Source organism: Gopherus flavomarginatus, chromosome 1, assembly GCF_025201925.1.
Source record: "Gopherus flavomarginatus isolate rGopFla2 chromosome 1, rGopFla2.mat.asm, whole genome shotgun sequence".
Classification (NCBI taxonomy): domain Eukaryota; kingdom Metazoa; phylum Chordata; order Testudines; family Testudinidae; genus Gopherus; species Gopherus flavomarginatus.
Genome location: NC_066617.1, coordinates 359,334,581 through 359,347,874, shown reverse-complemented (window position 1 = coordinate 359,347,874; position 13,294 = coordinate 359,334,581). Strand labels below are relative to the sequence as shown.

Sequence of the window (13,294 nt, the reverse complement as noted above, 5' to 3'; positions counted from 1 at the left end):
AAGTCAAAAGAAAAATTATTCCTATGCTATGCCTTAAGTTTCACTTCTCATTTTGTTAGCCCATTAAAGGTAGTGAATTCCAAAGTAGCGAAAAAATGGCTGCTGTTCCTGGAGACTTCTACTGTAAGGCTATTTGCAAGAGTGACCAAGGTGATGAGGTGAGAGAGAGGGACAGTCCTCAGCTAATAGGATTCCAGACTGTTCAGGCTATTAAAGATCATTACTGTCCCCTTGAACTGCAAAATACTGAGGGTTGAGCTTTGATGGGTAGTTGCATACATCAACTGACTACTTCTAAGAGATCAAGTAACCCTAACAGTGCCTAATACCTGAGTTGGCAATGCAATACAGTGTGCACAAACAGCTGTTTAATTTTGAACTTAATAAATAGAGGCATTACATCACACAGCAAAGAGGTAAATCCCTCTGTTATTCTTGAGACATGTAATACAGATTTCAGATATGGGCTTCTTATCAGAAAAAAATGGAGAGAGTTTAGAGAAAAGTAACAACAAAGACAACAGCGAAGATTTGATTATGGGGAAGGATGAGATGGTATGTGTAGCTTAGCTAAATAATGATCTGAAGTCAATAGACATGGTAACAGGCGGCTTTAGCTCTGTTAGGATGCTAACATGCAATGGCGCCCATGGAAATCCTGCAGTGGCAACTCCTGCCCCATGGGTCTGGGCCCAGCTCTGGGGGCACTGATCAACCACAGTGGTACCATTTACACCACAGTCCCAAATCGAGTGTGGAGGGGAGCCCTGGGCCAAAGGAGATGCTGGAGAGCAAACCCTGCAGCAGTGGCTCTTGTCCAGTCGGGCTGGGCTTGACTCCCTGCTCTGGGCATTGCAGCCTGCTTCCTGCAGTCGCAGCACCACTCAGGTTTGGCCCAGCCAATCCTCCATCAGAGTCCCCATGCCTGGAGTGGGGAGTGCCAGGCCCAGCCAGACAAGCTCCGCCGCTGTGGGAAAAGTGTGGTGAAGGCTCAATCTGCAGCCCTTCCTCCCCCAGGCCTCCTTTCAGCATGATGCTGGGATCAGGGTTGCGGTGCCAAGAGGGAAAGTGCTGCTGCAGGTGGTTGGTGCCCCATTGCTGGGGCAAGGAGGGGGCAGTGCCATGCACCCATTGAACTGGGAGCTTATAGTCACCTCTGCATGGTGATCATAGCATTTGACAGGTGTAAATTCCAATGAAGGACATGGCTTGTTCAGGGTGCTGTAGGTGTAATGAACTGAAGTTAAGAAGAGATATTTAGACTGAATACCGGACAAATGTCTGGACTTGAAAATCGTTTAGTCTGTGGAAGAATCTTCCAAGAAGTATGAGAAAAGCTTAATTGTTTGAGGCATTTTAAAGTGTGTGTTTTTCTCTAGAAATAAAGAATTAATTAAGCTTCCTTTAGACTGGTTTCCAATAAACAACCAAAAAGCCAAAGTGTGAGTGGATCAAAAAGTTGTTTCTTCATAGTAACATTCCTTACGAAGAAGCGTTGACTTCTAGGCCCAGATCCTTAAAGATATTTAGGAGCTTATGGGATCTGATGGAAGTTAAGAGCCTAAGTACTTTTGAAGATCTGGGCCTACTGCCCTCTAAATCATATTCCTTAGAGCAGTGGTTCTCAACCAGGGGCTGCAAGCAGATTTCAGGGGGTCTGCAAAGCAGGACCAGTGTTAGTCTTGCTTGGGCCCAGGGCAGAAAGTAGAAGCCCCACCACATGAGAATGAAATCCAGGGCCCTGAGCCCCACCATCCATGGCTGAAGCGGAAGTCTGAGCAACTTAGCTTCACAGGGGCCCCTATGGTGTTGGGCTCGAGGCAGTTGCCCTGCTTGCTACCCCCTAACGCTGGCCCTGACTTTTATATGCAGAAAACCAGTTGTGGCACAGGTGGGCCCTGGAGTTTTTACAGCATGTTGGGGGAGCCTCAGAAAGAAAAAGGTCAAAAACCCCTGCCTTAGAGCATGTGCCTCTTACAGTGTGCTGACCATGGGAATTATTTAGTTCATCACAGTTGTTTCAGCCTTGCTTTCCTGCCAATCCCTTCACTCAGAATATGCAGCTGTGTTCTTTGCTGTACTGAGGGAAATTACTATCTGAAGGATTTACATTCTTTTGTTGTTACTGCTGCCTAAGAATTTGATCTTAGCTTCAGAGACAAAGGGTCATGCATTGCCATGTAACTTGCAAAATTAACTACTGTGTTCATGTAACAGACACTTTTATAAGATGTTGCTATGGATATCTGAGATCAGGGCCAAAACTTAACTATACTACCTCCCCTACCTCTTTCCCTTGTGGATTTTCTAGTGTGATATGTGTTTAGTTCCAATAGCGAGGGTAAATCAATGAAATAACAAAAGGGATCTGGGACACACCCGTGAGTATTTTGTGTGTGTGTGAGAGAGAGAGAGAAAAAAAAGGGGAAAGTTAGGGAGCTAAATTAGGAAAACGGAAGTAAATTTTGACTTTAAGAGGTACAGTTTTCAGAAAGCATAAGATGCTTAATTACATATGATCTGATCTTGCAAGTATTGGCTGCAGTGGGATTTGAAGGAGTTGAGCTCACAGAGTCAGGCTCATAATAAAAATCCCCACAAAACTCGATTTCTGGTATTTTGGAAAGGTAAAACTATTATGTAAAATCTAGCCTTGCTTGTCTGTACCATTGTAGGATAGGTATAAGAATGAGCTTCAGTTATACATTATGTTGTTTTACACTAAAAATGTGTAATATAGTGTTGTCCTTTGGCCCAAACAGCTAATACCTGGGACGTTGCAGGGCTGTTTCTGTTAGGAGGGGGGAAATCAACGATATGAGCCAGGTTATAATCTTTGTGTTCATTTTTGTAAATAAGATTACATCAAAAAGTTCCATTTCCATGAACATAGTAGACATAAATAATAGGCAGTTTTCTTGCTCAGACATCTTCATTTCTATCACACTGGCAAGCTAGATGTCCAAGAAGCTATCTCTCTGCTTCTTCTCAGGATCCTGCTCACAACTGCTTCTCCAGGCTTTTTGCCTGTAGCGCACACACAGGCTGCAAAACCAATATCCTAGCCCCTCTGCTTGCTGTCAGGGAAAGTCCTCAGCTTCATACAGCTCCACTCTGACTTGCCCTGTGCCTTGACAGTCCCTTCATTATTTGTAACTGTCTCTAGTGGAGTTGCTTCTTCCATAGAGTCTGGAGTGATGTCTTCACATCCAAAAAATTTAGTTTTTTATAGAGATAACTGACACCTACTAGCTATTTCCCTGTAAAATCCTAGTGGAGCCAAGGCACAGGCAGTTTTTACTGCAGTGTAGCTCGCAGAGATCAACACTATACCCCACATTTGGATTTGACCTTGCTTAGTTTCATTGTGGTAAAAATTGTAGAGCCGTGTCTCCACTAGAATTTAACTATGAGAATAGCTACACAGATTGTCTTACTGTAAAAAACACACTCTTCAAGAGTGCCTGGCACACACACTGATTTTTAACAACTCTTTGATAGTCTTTGGTTCAGGCTGTGTCTACATGACAGCAACACAGCCATGGTGCTGCAGCTAATGTTTCATACATCCATGGAAGAGGTTTTTTCCATCAATGTAGTTCATCCATCTCTCTGAGAGGTGGTAGCTAGGTCAACAGAAGAATTTTTCCTTCAATCTAGCATCTACAGTCTTGGTTAGATCAACCTAACTGTGGCACTCTGCAAAATTTTTCATAGCCCTGAGCAACACAGCTAGGTCAATCTAATGTTTGAGGCGTGGTCTATGCTTAGACTCATTTGATGGCATCCAGTAGCACCTTTCAGCATAATGATAGTATATGATGCTAGAGTCTATCCAGAAGACTTTCAATCATAATAAATCTTAATATAATGAATGCAAAGAAATCCCATTTTAATAGGCTAGAGCCTACAAGTGAATTAATGGGGTGCTCAAGAGTTGTTGTTTATGCACAAAACTTACTCTTAAAACTGCTGTAATTTGATGGGGGATGTCTTCTGGATCATCTAGCTAGCTATCGTCTCTTATAAATCAACTATCATGTTGCCAAGAAATTAAGGGGGAAAAAACAGCAGCCATGTTTTATGCATGACCAAGTGACCATTGGATTTGATTCTGTACTGCCTCGTAACTGGTGCATTTATTTACACTTGCTCAGAGTGAATGCATATTGTGTATAAAATGATTGATAGCATTTTCCATCCAGTTTGCACTCACATTGCACAGGTATAAATGACTACATAAAGTTCAGGACAGTGGAGAATCAAGGCTGATCTTCACTATGGAGAGATCTTCGCTGCTGCAGTTGATGCAGCTGGAGTTGATATATTGGGTCTACTGAAAACCCGCTAAATCGATGGCAGAGCGCTCTCTCATCAACCCCTGAGAAGAGTAAGGTACGTTCACTGGAGAGCATCTCCCATCGGCACAGCACAGTGATGACTCTGGGGTAAGTCGATCTAAGCTATGTCGACTCCAGCTACATTATTTGTGTAGCTGGAGTAGCATAATTTATGTCAACTTACCCCTGTAGTGAAGACAAGCCCTCAGACCCAGTATATAGTGTAGTCAATGAAAGTTTTGACCAACTAGCATCTGCAAGATTTTTCCCCATATGTGCAATGTGGATTAAGGTTACTATGAAAATCATAACTTGTGGATATCTAAATGTATTTAAAATTCTAACAAATGTGATTTAATGTCATATTAATGTAAGTTTTTGGATTAAATTATACTGTGTTAAGTGAAAATATTTAAATCTTGTAATCTCTCTACTTAGCTCATTATGTACTTCCACCCTCATACAATCATTAAAAAAAGACATGCATCTATGGAACTCAAACTTGCACCTATGTCATAACATTGATATGCATTTATTTTATTTCATAGTCCCAAAGCTGTATTATAAAGCCACCTTTTATTGAAAATCTTTACTGGGTATATGCAACACCTTTTTTTTGTTAGCAATGGTTTAGTTATAATTTAATAGTAGTTTTACAAATTGGCTCAAATGCTAGAGACCGTAACCTTGGCTCTGCTCCAGCTAGTTTGTACTGCACTCATGGCACAAAGTAGCCAGAAAAACTGTGAATCGGGTGGTTCTGTATTCCCCACCCATGGGACAATTTCCAGGTGATGCAAAGCTGCTATAATGGTTCTTGTGCCAGTCCTCCTTGCCAGTGCATGACTGACATTCTTACAGTCGAGTGATCATTGGCAGAGAGAAGCCCAGACTTGTGGGGGCAAAAGCCACCTTTGCTTCCTACTGTACATTCTGAGCTACAAAGCTAAGCTTGGACACAGTCCAGGAATTGAATTTAGGTTTCAGTGAGGAGTAACCATCCCGAAGCTTTAATCTTGTGAAGTTCTATCACTTTTAACTACCAGGTAGAGATTCAAAAAAAGCCTTTAAACCACTCCCCTCAAAATAACTCAAACTGGGTAGATATATTTTTGCTGAAAATTAAGAACATGTGTATTTCCCTTTAGGCCAATTCTGAATGACATTGTCCTTGTTTGATGTAAGTACTTTTCAGTACACGTGGACATGTAAAAACAGATGTTTACAAGGAACTTTCAAAGGCCTATATCCAATGGGATGTAAGCATTGCAATGACCGGTGCCACTGCACCTAACTTTTAGGCACTTAGAAAGGAACAAAACTGCAACCCACAAAGCCTGAGTTAGGTGCTAGGTTCTCTGTACAGTGAAGAGGGAAAGGCAGGCGCGCTACAATGCAATTCACAAAAGTCAGCATGTAGGTGGGGAGCTGCCTAAACTAACCAATGGGACTGCCAATGAGAGGACAGTGTGCTGAGCCTTACCCCTCTCCTGAAGCAAGGCACCTAATTCGGGGATGCAGGGAAGTGCCTATCTCTGCTAAGTGATCCATGAATGGGAGCCTGTCTCCTGAGTCAGCAGTTTCTGCATCTAAACTCCTTTTTGCAGGAAGTAGGCAACTGCCTTGCTCTGCACAAAATTGTCAAAAAAAATACAAAAAGTGGAAACTAGGTCAAATTACAAAGAATGAAAACAAACAAACAAGTATGTAGGAAAAAAATTACAGGCCAAGGCACAAAATGAGATTAAATTAGAAAAAGAGTAATAAGAAAACAGCTACAACTTTTAGATAATGCATTAGAAGCAAGAGGAAGACCATGGGCAGGGTAGGCCCATTACTCAATGTGGAAATGGCAAAAGTGCTAAATGATGTTTGTGTTTCAGTTTTCACCAAAAAGGTTAATAGCAATTGAATGTCTAATGTAGTGAATGCCAGTGAAAATGAGGTAGGATCAGAGGCTAAAACAGAGAAAGAACAAGTTAAAAATTACTTAGACAAGTTAAATGTCTTCAAGTCACCAGGGCCTGATAAAATACCTCCTAGAATACACAAGTTGCTGACTGAGGAGATATCTGAGCCATTAGTGATTATCTTCAAAAAGTCATGGAAGAGATTCCAGAGCACTGGGATTATATTTGCCTTCTTCCAATCACTGAAAAGGGGAATAAGGACAACCTGGGGAATTACGGACCAATCATCTTAACTTCAATAGCTGGAAAGATAATAAAGCAAATAATTAAGCAATCAATTTGGAAACAAGATAATAAGGTGATAAATAACAGCATGGGTACATCAAGAACAACTTATGTTAAACCAACCTAATAGCTTTCTTTGACGGGGCAACAAGCTTGTGCATGAGGATGGTGGTGGTGGTGATGGGTTCCCCCCCGCCCAGGAACTGAGGTACAGCTGAGCCCTTTTTCACCAATCTGGGTTCCCTCTTGCACTGTGACAAGCTGCAAAGCCCTGCAAGTTTGCACTCACACCAACATCCACAGGCAGGGATCACACCCAGCTGTGTTCATGAATGCTCTGGCCAGCCACTCATGAACCCACAATAGTGAGGCTACAGCCAAAATACCCCCAGCTCCCCAGCCTAGGACCCCAGACCTGGGAATCAGAGGAATCTCTGGAACTGAGTTCAATCAGCAAGAATTAGAGTCAGAGTCAGGGATAGTATCACCCTGGATTTAGGAGGCAAGAATTAGGTTGGGATCAGAGACTGGAGATCATGAGGCATGGTATAGTCTGGAGTTACTACAGGCCTGAAATGCGTGGGGTTGTCCAAACAAGTTCCTGGGACAACTCTCCAAGATTAAATAGGGCGCCTGGCCAATCAGAGGGCTGCAAAGCACTGTCACTCTGGTTTTCTTGGGAGAGACTGCCTGTGGGGCCTGCTTTCTACAGAGCTTCCTGGAGGGAGCTTTGTATTGCCTTCTGGTGGCACTATGGGACCATTAGCTGTTCCAGGCTCTGTAGACCTGGGTTCTAGTCCCTGGATCTTTACAGCAGTTTTGGTTGCCCTGTTTTAAAAAAAAAGATAGATTAGAATCAGCAAAGGTACAGAGAAAGGCAACAAAAATGATTAGGAGTATGGAATAACTTCCATATGAGACAAGATTGAAAAGATAGACTGTGCCGCTTAGAAAAGTGACAACTTATGTGGGATGTAAGAGATTTATAAAATCGTGAATGATATGGAAAAAGTGAATAAGGATGCGTTATTTACCCTTTCACAAAACACAAGTAGGGTCGCCTGATGAAATTAATAGGCAGCAGGTTTAAAACAATCGTAAGGAAGTAATTCACACACAACGCACAGTCAACCTCTGGAACTTGTTGCTTGGGGACACTATGAAGGCCTAAAGTATAGATAAAAGATTGAGATAAGTTCATGGAGGATAGGTCCATCAATGGCTATTAGCCAAGATGGTCAGGGACGCAACCTATGCTCTTGGTGTCCCGAAACCTTCAACTGTGAGAAACTGGGACTGGATTACAGGATTGATCAGTCAAAATTTCCCAGTTCTGTTCGTTCCTCTGAAGCATCTGGCACTGGCTGCTCTTGGAAGACAGGCTACTGGGTTAGATGGACTATTGGTCTGATCCAATATGGTCATTTTTATCCTAGGTGAATATGCTAGTCACTGGGCTCAAACTTATAAGGTGGACACAAACATCTTCCTCCTTCTCCTCCTCCAGCTGGATTTTGAATGGAACCTTATCCAGTAGCAGGCTCTGAGCATGCCTAACTGTTTGGGCCCTGCACACAGGGCCGGTGCAAGCATTCAGGCAAACTAGGTGGCCGCCTAGGGTGCCTAGTGGTTGGGGGTGCCTAAAAACCCCCTCAGGCGAGGAGGTGGAGGTGAGCTGGGTGGGGGGGGCTCGGAGAGGGTTGCCCACAATAACGAGGGGGGGCGCACAGGGGAACCGTTCCCTGACCCAGCTCACCTCCGCTCTGCCTCCTCCACTGAGCACACAACCCAGCTCTAAGTCTCCTCCAATCAGCACTGCAAGCCTGGGCAGGGAGGAGAATTAGAGCAGCGCCCATGTGCTCAGTGGAGGAAGCGGAGCCGAGGTGAGCTGGGGCAGCCTACTCAGGCAGGCTTAGTTTCTGAAGGAGGTTTCCCCAGGCAGGGTTAGCTGCCGGGGGGTGAGGGGAAGTCTTCCCAGGCAGGGTTAGTTGTCATAGGGGGATGGGGGGCAGAGGGGTTAGCTGTCGCGGTGTGGGGGTAGCTGCTGCGAGGGGGGCTCCACAGGTGGGGGGCTGAGTTAGCTGCCGTGGGGTGGGGGGTGCAAGGTGGACGTTTCGCCTAGGGCACGAAAATTCCTTGCACCAGTCCTGCCTGCACATGAGATAGGCAGCAAATACCTATCTTCCTTTAGTTCATGGATCGTTCTGGGGCTCAGGTGGGAGATAGGCGTTTGGATACCTAGAGTGATGCTTCAGAGCAAATGCCCAGAGGCAGAAGGTTTTACCCTGAAAACTTGGACGCTGAGTGAGTTTAGGCACCTACAGCATTCAGCGGGAGTTTTGGGGATCACAGTGAAGGCTAAAACTTGGATCTTAGGCATCTAAACCCAAGACTGGCACCTAAGTCTGGGCTTTAGGCACCAAATACTTTTGTGGATGAGAACTAAAGTAATTAACAGTAGCATTTACTTTTAAGGCTACATCTACGCTACATGACACTTTTGGCAGCTCAGAGGGTATGTCACAGTGAAAATCAAGCTGTGTCAAGACTGCATGGACTGGTACTGCGTGTAGCTGCAAGTGTCAGTGAAAGGCTCTGGGAAGGGGAAACTCTGAGCCTTTCCCTATTGCCTCAGTCCTTATCTACAGCAGGGAGGCCTGCAGCAGCAGGGAGCTGGTGGAGCCTTTCCCAGCTGCCAGAGCCATGGAGTGTCCAGCTATCTCCCAGCTGATGGAACCTTTTGCTGCAGCAGGGAAAGGTTCCATCAGCTGGGAGACACTAGGACACTCCACAGTTAAAAGAGCACTACAGACGGGAAGGCATTGCTTAGGTGAGAAGAAAGCCGAGCAGGGTATGTGCTTGCATATATACTTATACCCATTAGGCCTGTCTGTAGTAAACCGTGCCTCACCATATAGATTGCTACTTAAACCCATGCCGGGGCGCTACCCAAGTACATGCCCCACCGAAAGACATGTTGTCATAACATATTCCCAGATTTGGACCTTAGCGTCCAAAATATGGGTGTTAGCATGAAAACCTCCAAGCTTAGTTACCAGCTTGGACCTGGTAAAGCTGCCACCACCCAAGAAGTTAGAGTGTTTTGGGGCACTCTGGTCCCCCCAAAAACCTTCCCTGGGGACCCCAAGACCCAAATTCCTTGAGTCTCACAATAAAGGAGAATAAAACATTTCCTTTCCCCCCTCCAGGTGTTCCCTCCCTGGGTTCCTGGAGAGATACACAGAAGCAAGCTCCGTGAATCTAAACAGAGGGACTCCACCCTCTCCTATTTCCAGTCCTGGAAACACAAGCACTTCCCTCTTCACCCAGAGGGTATGCAAAGTCAGGCTAGTAAATCTAACACACACAGATTTCCCCCTGACTTCTTCCTCCCACTAATTCCCTGGTGAGCTACAGACTCAATTCCCTGGAGTTCCCCACTAAAGAAAAACTCCAACAGGTCTTAAAAAGAAAGCTTTATGTAAAAAGAAAGAAAAATACATAAAAATGATCTCTCTGTATTAAGGTGACAAATACAGGGTCAATTGCTTAAAAGAATATTAAATAAACAGCCTTATTCAAAAAGAATACAATTCAAAGCACTCCAGCAACTACACACATGTAAATACAAAAAAAACCCAAACCTATCTTTGTACTTACAACTTTGAAACAGAAGATTAGAAAGCAGGAGATAGAAAAATCCTTCCCATAGCCAAGAGGGACAGACAGAACACAAAAGACTCAGACACAAACTTCCCTCCACCCAGATTTGAAAAAAGTCTTGTTTCCTGATTGGTCCTCTGGTCAGGTGTTTCAGGTTACTCCTTTCCAGGTGAAAGAGACATTAACCCTTAGCTATCTGTTTATGACACATGTGCAGTGTAGACGTAAGCTAAGGCTCTGGTCCTGCAACCATTCAAGTCAAGGCAAAGCTCCCATTGATTTTAGTGGTGCAGGAACAGACCCTAAGTGAAAACTAAGGCTCTGATCATGCCAACACTTTTTATGCACAAGCTTAACTTTAGGTATGAGGAGTCCCACTGAAATCAAACAAACTATTCATGTGCATAAAGTTAAACATATGCATATTTTCAGGATTGGAACACTCATCAAGATGTAGTTATTTTTAATGCATCTCTTTCTATTAAATGGAAAGGTAGGTCAATTTTTAAAGTCCCGATTGTTTTCAAAACCTGTCAAGATGATCAGAAACATTTCTTTTCACCACAACTTGGAAAAAATATGAAAATATCTTTTGTAACAGGCTTGGGCCAAATTGTACTATTTATTAGTATGATGGCTTTCAGATGTGAATTTCTTGAAAAGAGGGAGAGTGCAGAATGTACATAGCCCATTAAAGATATTTGTTTCTAGTAATGAGGCATTTATAGTATATGTATGCTGTATAATATATGAGGAAAATAACTTTATAAACCCTTTATGTACTTTTAGTATTATTGCTCTTCTATTTTAACAATTAACATTATAAGACTTACTCAAAATATGATGTTGTTCAAAAAAGCTTTTACAGATGTATCCACCATCCATTTATGTTTAGTAGGGACTGTTTCGGTCATGTCACTGTACATATGACACTATCTCTTTATCCTTTTTAAAAACCTTTTATTAATGAAATTGTGTGTGTGTAATTCTTAATTATGTTACCATTCTTGAGTTTTCTAACATGTCTAAGGTCAGCATTATTTCACTTTCAAGATTTCTCTACCACTTACTAATGGTTGCAAGATAATACTTTAAATGCACTTTATGGGAAATGATCTGGCTGTCCTTCATATCTTTGAGTGAAATCTAGCCTAGTTGGTTTTTTTTAAAATTATACTGTTTAAGTACAATAAATTATGCAGGTTTCCTGCTATTAAAATGCAACGCGTATTTGCAAGAGGAAATCAGAAATCATAAGAAAGCTTTTAGTAGCTTTATTGCTAATTATTATTTATCTCCTGACACATAAAAGGGAGAAATTCTCATCAGGGCATAAGGAGAAAAAGGGGAGCAAGTTAAACTGCAAAGGAGTGCACCTCCAGAACGGTATCCCTTTTAAGATGTGCTCAAATGTGTAGTGGCAGACAAAAACAGGGGCGGCTCCAGGCCCCAGCTGCCAAGTGCATGCTTGGGGCGGCATGCCGCGGGGGGCACTCTGCCGGTCGCCGGGAGGGCGGCAGGCGGCTCCGGTGGACCTCCCGCAGGTGTGCCTGCGGAGGGTCCGCTGGTCCCGCGGCTCCGGTGGACCATCCGCAGGCACGCCTGCGGGAGGTCCACCGGAGCTGCAGGACCAGCGGACCCTCCGCAGGCACATCTGCAAGAGGTCCACTGGAGCCGTGGGACCGGTGACCGGCAGAGCGCTCCCGCGGCGTGCTGCCATGCTTGGGTTGGCGAAATGGCTAGAGCCGCCCCTGGACAAAAATCAACAGACCCTGACATCTGTTAGTTGACCATGATTCTGGTGAGATCACAAAAGCAAAAGGATATGGCATATATAAATGTGGGAGAGGAGAGTTAAACTTCCAAACTAGTTGCATAGATAGAGTCATAGAAATATAGTGCTGGAAGGGACCTCAAGAGGTCATCAAGCCTTGCCCTCTGTGCTGAGGTAGAACCAAGTAAACCTAGAGCATCCCTGACAGGTGTTTATCCAACCTGTTCTGCAGTGATGGGGATTCTCCAGCCTCCCTTGGGAGACTATTCCAGAGTTTAACTACCCTTATAGTTGGAAAGTTTTTCCTAATATCTAATCTAGATCTTCCATGCTGCAGATTAAACCCATTACTCCTTGTTCTACCTTCCATGGACATAGAGAACAATTGATCACCATCCTCTTTATACCGGTGCTTAACATATTTGAAGACTTAACAGGTCCTCCCTTCAGTCTCCTTTTCTTAAGATTAAACATTCCCAGTTTTTTATAGCCATTCTTCAGAGGTCTGGTTTTCTAGATGCTTTATCGTGTTTTGTTGCTGTCATCTGGACTCTCTTCAGTTTGTCCACATCTTTCCTAAAGTATGGTGCCCAGAATTGGACATTGCACCAGTGGAGGCCTCACTAGCACTGAGTAGAGTGGGAGAATTTCCTCCTGTGTCTTACATACAACGCTCCTGTTAATATACCCCATGATTTTATCCCTTTTTGCAGCTGCATTACGTTCTTGGACATCATCTTACACTATCAGCAGAAAGACAGCAGCTGTAGCTTCAGACAGAACATATTTCAGTATCTTTCTTTTTTATAAAACAATTTTTGGGGAGAAAGTGCCAAATACATTCTTTTTACACAAATGCATTATGGAAAATCCTTGCTGTCATTGAATGAACCACAAAAGATTGTTCTCCACCATATTCTTCATAGGAGGTTTTGGGCCTCATCTTACCACATTGTCTCACTGACAACACAAATGAGGATTGGCAACATCTGGCCCAAAGTTTGCCAGGGAAGGATAGTGTTGGCAAAGGAAAGTGCAATTTATACCTCCCTGCACTAGTTTTGCTGAATCTAACTGAATTTGTGCAACATTTAAAGCCAAATTCTTCTTTCAGATAATGCATACAGGTGGCTCTACTTGCCTTCACTTTGGCTCTTGAGAAGTGGTCATTAACAAGAAACAGAAAGGCAAAGTCTTCTGTTAGATCTACAGCATTTTGTTGTCCAAAATGATTGTTTTTTAGAATCCAAGAGGTTCATAAACTTGGAGAGAACGATATGAAATTGCAGGTGAGGATCTGATATTCAATAATCATATTATCA

At 43.4% G+C, this 13,294-nt stretch overlaps 1 protein-coding gene across 1 annotated transcript in view; it reads right to left on the bottom strand.

Annotated features, from left to right (window-relative positions):
* Positions 1 to 13,294, bottom strand: part of LRRC32 (leucine rich repeat containing 32) — a 360,881-nt gene that overhangs the window by 110,292 nt on the left and 237,295 nt on the right. The window lies entirely within an intron of this gene.